The sequence below is a fragment of the Papio anubis genome, chromosome 8 (assembly GCF_008728515.1).
Source record: "Papio anubis isolate 15944 chromosome 8, Panubis1.0, whole genome shotgun sequence".
In the NCBI taxonomy this organism is placed as follows: Eukaryota; Metazoa; Chordata; class Mammalia; order Primates; family Cercopithecidae; genus Papio; species Papio anubis.
The window spans coordinates 132736852-132743180 of NC_044983.1; positions in this window are offsets into that span (position 1 = coordinate 132736852).

Below are 6329 nucleotides of genomic sequence, written 5' to 3' on the forward strand. Positions count from 1 at the left end.
GGTGAAAAATAAATAAATGAATTATTTATTCCCTGTATTCTTGTCATTTAAAGGTGAAAAAATTATGTAGGAACCTGATGCATATTTGCTGTGTGTGCACATGAATGAGTAGGCAACACTTGTCACTGTCTGGCTCCCAGCATCTAGTGCCAGGTTCTCTATTCAAGATGAGCCATCTGGAGGGAGGACAGACATGTGAGTTGGATGGGGGCAACTGAAGCCCCCTCTTATTTCTTTGAGTCAGTAACACAGTGGCAGTGGCATGTAGCCCAGTCCAATCCAAAGATGTGACCTCTGCCAGCTTTCAAAGAACCTCATCTGCAGGAGGCAATTTGCTAGGGCCTCCAGATTTCAGTCTACACTGTGAGTTTCCAAGAGCATTTTAACAAATGTCCATCGTGCTTAAGACAATATCATGGACACTGTTATTGCCATAGCTAATTCCCTTCCTGTCCCTTTTACCAGATCTTCACATTCATCCCTCTGCTTCTGCATGAAGTGATACTGATTGTACCTGACATATTCAAAAAGATATCTTGGACACTGGAGCCACATATCAGCTTGTAGGAAGATCCCGAGGTCGGTGAGTTGAGAGTTTTACATATATCCTTACCCTACCACAAACATACACAGAGCCTACTGTTAATTCTTAATAGCCAACTCATATAACTAACTTGGAAGCCCAGACACCCAGCTCCTTTTGCTTGAGGCAGGACTAACTGAGGCGTCTGGCACACTGAGGGCTTCCTTCACAATCAGGCTGAACCTGGAGTTTCTCCTGAAATTGCAGCCATGTTTGTCTCTTTTCCATTCCCTTTCATGCTTCAACCACCCCTTTCTGTTTTCTCTTGGTCAGATTTAGAAAAAAAATATATATATATATAAGGCCCCCGGTAAAATTTGAATTTTAGTTAAATAACAGTTGTTGCTCTTGCTGCTGTAGTTCTCGTTTTTGTTTTGATTTGTTTCAGTACAAGTATATCTGATGCAGTATTTGTGATACAGTTATACTGAAATATTATTGTTGCTTATATGTCCATCAGTGACAGATTGGATTAAGAAAATGTGGCACATATACACCATGGAATACTATGCAGCCATAAAAAAGGATGAGTTTGTGTCCTTTGTAGGGACATGGATGCAGCTGGAATCCATCATTCTTAGCAAACTATCACAAGAACAGAAAACCAAACACCGCATGTTCTTACTCATAGGTGGGAACTGAACAATGAGATCACTTGGACTCAGGAAGGGGAACATCACACACCGGGGCCTATCATGGGGAGGGGGGAGGGGGGAGGGATTGCACTGGGAGTTATACCTGATGTAAATGACGAGTTGATGGGTGCAGCAGACCAACATGGCACAAGTATACATATGTAACAAACCTGCACGTTATGCACATGTACCCTACAACTTACAGTATAATAATAATAAATTAATTTAAAAAAAATTGAAATTTAACTAGATATTCAATATGTTATATGGTATCCCTAGCTAGAAAGTCTACCACCCAAAAACCACCTGCACCCTTATTCTTTGCTCAGGGTCTGCTTCTGGGAAAATTATTTCAAAACAGGCAGTTGGAGTCCATTTCTGTTGTCTACCACCAGTAAAACTGAGTAAGGCAGAAATATTCTGTTTCCAGAGTTATACGATAAGGATAATATATAACCTTTACAGTCCTGTAACAAGCAACTATAAAAGTAGATATTGTGTTGGATATTATTTATTGGCTCCTCCAAATCCATTTTCTACCATTTCCACCTTTGTCTATGCCCTAAGGGCTGAATGACTGAACTTTGTATGACGCATAACCCGTCCTATCCTGCCCTATGACCTCTGGGGTTTTGGGGGTAGGAACCATGGAAAACCCCCACAGGAAGTCTGAGTATGGCAGGCAGAAGATACATGTTTTGGTGTTCATGAACCTGATCCTTTCCCTATCAGTCCAAGGGTTTAAGCAGCTATACTTCTCCGCTTAAAGCCCCAGCTCCTGTCTGTGGCCTCATCTTCTGCTCTGTTCTCTGTTGATTTTAGTGGCTTCTCACTCCTCTTGAGCTCTCAAGCCTAGAGGTAAAAACCCTCTTTATTTTGTCTAGCCCAAGGATGCTTCACCACCCCTTAAAAATTTCCCTTACTTTGGCCCACACCTTTGTAAACATTCCTACATTAATAATTATTCTTCAATCAACACTTTGCCATGTTTCTGCCAGGGCCCCAACTAATCCAAACATGAAAGCATTAAAAACAAACCCCACTCAAAGTAGTAGTAGAAATTATTCTTATCTTATTGTAATAACGTTTTTATTAATAATATCTGGGATATTACTAATATCCCCAATTTAATTTATTTAATAACTTAAATTAATACATAATAATGTGATTAATTAATTAATTACTTTTTTTAAAGGCAGAGTCTTGCTCTGTCACTCAGGATGGAGTGTAGTGGCATGATCTTGGCTCACTGCAGCCTTTGCCTCTCAGGTTCAAGCAATTCTTGTGCTTCAGCCTCCTCAGGAGCTGGGATTACAGTCATGCACCACTACACCTGGTTAATTTTCATATTTTTAGTACAGATGTAATTTCACCATGTTTCCCAGGCTGGTCTTGAACTCCTGACCTCAAGTGATCCACCCACCTTGGCCTTCCAATGTGCTAGGAGCCACTGTGTCTAGCCTGATAGGTTAATTTAATTAATCTATTATTAATTTATTAATTTAATGTAGATATAATTTTACATTTAAGTCAATGTTTCCAATTTATCTATAATATTTATATTACTTTAATAGCAATATTGGAAACCCAAAATATGAAATTTATTTAACAATTAGAGGAGTTATTTTAAATGTTGCTCTTCATTGATGTTCAGAACATGGACTTTGATGCCGGATAAACACCAGTTTGTTTCTTGGACCAAATTCATAATAAGTATAAAACCTTAGTTACTTTATCTTTGCAGATTGCAATTTTGTTACCCACTAACTTAGAATAAGTGAAGTTACTTTGTGGAAAGTAAGTTGTGAAGAAGAAACTTAAAATGTACATAAAGTTCCTAGCACAATATGGTATTTGTGTTATAGACAGAATAATTGGTGGCCATTTGTACCCACTTACATATTATTGGATTTAACCTGAAATTTTCTCTAGTTTTGTGATAGTAGTAATTTGCAAAATTTTTTAAGAATCGTAAGCACTCTATATGCAATGTATGACCCCATAAATATAGGCAATCATTATCATGAGGGAGAGAAGAGATGGAAGCCAGACCAGGTACAAGAAAATGGTTTCTTGTCTTTCTCCAGGACTGTAATAAATTATGAAATCAACTATAACAACAAAAATAACATTCTTGTGGGAGTTTAGAAAAGGTTAATATTTCTAAGTAAAGAAAGTTTTTGTGGCCGCTAAATAGTAATGACCTTAATCTTCCTAATTGCTAAGACTATTGCTCTCTTGCCCAGCTGAATCCTAATATGGCTTCTTACTCTAATAGGATTAAGCCTGGAACAATTCTGAGGCCAGTACCTGAATGAGGCACACTTGTTACCTGCACCCATGTTCCTAGAGGTGGGGTGCGGTGGCTCATGCCTGTAATCCCAGCACTTTGGGAGACTGAGAAAGAAGGATCACTTGAGGCCAGGAGTTCCAAAACAGCCTGGCCAACATGGCAAAACCCTGTCTCTACTAAAAATACAAAAATTAGCTGGGCATGGTAGCAGACACCTGTAACCCCACCTACTCAAGAGGCCGAGGTAGGAGAATTGCTTGAACCCAGGAGACAGAAGCTGCAGTGAGCCGAGACTGTACCACTGCCCTCCAGCTGGGGCGACAGACTGAGACTCTGTCTCAAAATATATACATATATATATATGGCTTGAGACAACCAACATTACCTGGGGAAGCTCCGGGAAGGAGGAAGGAATACCAGGGATTCCTGAGCCAGGACGCAAGGACAGAGTTCTTTTTTAAAGTCATGGTTTTATTACATCAAAGGCAAGCACGATCTGGGGTTATAATCCAGGACAAAGGATGTATTTATCCTTTTTCACTTCTTTGTGCTAACATTATCTCTCTAATATTGGGTTAAACCTTTCATCATACAGATTAAGGGAGAAATATAATCCTCACATATACCTCCTCCATCATAATATGCTTTCTTAGCTCTGTTGCCTTAAAGATGATGTTCAAGCAAGCCACCATGGCACACGTTTACCTACGTAACAAACCTACACATCCTGCACATGTACCCCCGAACGTAAAATTAAAATTAAAATAATTTAATCAATAAATAAAGATGGTATTCAGACTCATTTTCATGACAAGCGTAGAGTACCTTTGATGTAGAATTTCTGTCTACCTCTCCTGCACGCCCCCTCCTTTTTTTTTTTTTTTGAGGTGGAGTCTCGCTCTGTTGCCCAGGCTGGAGTGCAGTGGCCCGATCTCGGCTCACTGCAAAGCTCTGCCTCCCAGTTTCACACTATTCTCCTGCCTCAGTCTCCTGAGTAGCTGGGACTACAGGCACCCGCCACCACGCCTGGCTAATATTTTGTATTTTTAGTAGAGACAGGGTTTCACCGTGTTAACCAGGATGGTCTCAATCTCCTGACTTCATGATCCGCCCGCCTCGGCCTCCCAAAGCACTGGGATTACAGGCGTGAGCCACTGCGCCCGGCCTCCTGCCCTCTTTTTAAAATCAATATCCCAAATGTCTTCATGCCAATCTGACTAGTCATTGTCACTCTCCAACCTCACAAGCATCTCAAGCACACAGTTAGTGACCAGGACCACCTCTGTATCCCCTCATTTCTCCTCCATGAAACAGATTATTGGAACTGTTTTTTGTTTTGTTTTGTTTTGTTTTTTTGAGATGGAGTATTGCTCTATTGCCCAGGTTGAAGTACAGTGGTGTGATCTCGGCTCACTGCAGCCTCTGCCTCCTGGGTTCAAGCAATTCTCCTACCTCAACCTCCCAAGTAGCTGGGAGGATTACAGGCGCACACCAGTGTGCCTGACTAATTTTTGTATTTTTGGCAGAGACAGGGTTTTACCATGTCGGCCAGGCTTGTCTCGAACTGCTGACCTCATGTGATCCACCTGCCTCGGCCTCCCAAAGTTCTGAGATTACAGGCATGAGCCACTGCGTCTGGTCTGAAACTTTTTTTTTTTTTTTTTTAAAACAGAACTTATAGGGAGTCACATTCTTCCTTTGGTTCAGTTTCCCATGCTTCATATCCCCACCAAAATAGTAAAGCCTCTACATCCACCATCAGGGCCTGGATACAGCAAAGGCAGTACATTTGTTCCCCGAGTAGGCCGGCTGTTTCCAGTGATCCCTTCAAGCAGCATGCTGGAAGCGTGAGCAGCCTGTCTGCTCCGTGTCATCTCCTTCAAAAACTCCGGCACGCCCATTGAAAGGCACGGGAATCATCTTGCTGTTTTGTCAGGTGTGAAATATCATGAAATAAATTGAAAATTATTATCTCTAGGCTTCCAATGAACAAACAAAATGAATCCTGGAAGTTCATCTGGGGCCTTGCCTGTCTCACCAGCATATGTCTTCAGCCAAGATTTGGGTGGAAAAAGCTTACACGGGGAGAGTTTCCATGAAACTGGAAACTTCATGGAAACTCAAAGTTGCCCAAGGAGCCAGAGGTCAGGCCTGCCTACCATCTCTGCGTTTTTAATGTACACACACCTAAGAGCTGGCAGAGATCAGCAAATTAAAGAGTTGGTTTTGGAAGCAAAGATGAGTAAGATCAGTAAGAAAACTCCAGTGACAATGCACCTGGTTTTCTTGTAGACAAAACGCTTCAATGGAAGAAGGTGGGGACTAGTATTGGTTCGGAAAGCAAGGTCCGGTTTTGATGGGGAAAGGGAATCAGTTCTGGAGGCAGGAAGGTGTCCTCGCCAGATGAAGAGACCTCTGATGTACAAGCACTGGTGGAAGGTATGGCATTCACATTCCAAGTGGATGTGGGGCTCCCTTTGTTTCAGTCACAGCCCCAGAAGGGATTTAGTATTATTGGGGAAATTGCTACTGGTGAGAAACTGGCAGAAAGTCTGTTTCATGATGCTTTTACAGTAGTCGGGGTTAGCCAAGTCTTAAGGAAGAATTCAGATACTAATGCAAAAGAAGGTTTGAGATGGGAGGAGGGGCCACAGTCACTCTCTGGACTCCGGGGCCTTGGAAGCAGCTCTGGCAGCAGCTTCTCCTCCCATCTCTTTAGAAAAAGTAGCTACACATCCAGGGAGCCTTTGTCTTCCTCAACATACGTACAGGCCTCTGTAAATTAGATGTTTGCTGTTAAGTTTGCAGATGGAGGATT